This window comes from Corvus brachyrhynchos, unplaced genomic scaffold (genome assembly GCF_000691975.1).
Source record: "Corvus brachyrhynchos isolate BGI_N302 unplaced genomic scaffold, ASM69197v1 scaffold324, whole genome shotgun sequence".
Classification (NCBI taxonomy): domain Eukaryota; kingdom Metazoa; phylum Chordata; class Aves; order Passeriformes; family Corvidae; genus Corvus; species Corvus brachyrhynchos.
This window is the reverse complement of record NW_008246067.1, coordinates 1,122,991-1,123,867: the sequence shown is the minus strand read 5'-3', so window position 1 is coordinate 1,123,867 and position 877 is coordinate 1,122,991.

Below are 877 nucleotides of genomic sequence, written 5' to 3'. Positions count from 1 at the left end.
AGCAGCAGCCACTGACAAGAGCCGAGGGAATAAGACAGCTTGAACTGCTGTTCCATAGCATTTTGATTGCATGCTCCTGCTAAGTTTCAGTCTGCCACAGAACAGCTACGATGTAAATTACTACCCATTACACTTTGCATTGGGTTTTTGTATATGTAATAGGCATAAGGCTTTTGTAAAGGGAAAAAAAAATAGTTTTTAGATGAACATATCTACTGTGTTGAAAACCTGTTGAAAAGACTGCATTAAACATTTATCAAAAAGCCAGTAAAAATAGTCCTTATACATAGACATTTAATTTCATGTTCTAAAAATAATTTTTGAACTTACCCAGTATATATTGTGTCTTTGAATTTTAACAAACAGCCACTCCTTTATGTAAACATAAAATATGCCAATGTTTCTTTTAACTCCTCAGCCTTTTTTTCTCCAAATAAATTTATTAAATTCTGTGCACAAAATCATACTGCAGCCTGCTATTTAGCCTATGGTGCCTTAGAGTTACTCAAATATTTAACAAAATGGAGATAATGTAAATACTGCCAGAAGATCACTAAGGCCAAATATTTTCTCTATTCACTTTTTACTGCACTTGCTTTCTATTGCTATTTAAGCCTCTTTTATTCAGCTTTGTAACAGCTATAGCATTGTAGCCAATGTAAATGTTTACCTTCAATAAATCAGAATTTGTTCAACAAGCACTGGGCATTTGGGCACTATTTTGAGAACTCTGTTAATACAGCCATCTAAGAATTAAACTGCTTCTGAAGCAGTTCCTTGAATTTTGCTAATCTCAATGACATCTAAAAGTTATGCCATGCTTTTACACATGTTCTTGAAGTAAAATTTTTTTGCAGTTATCTTTTTAAAAACACTT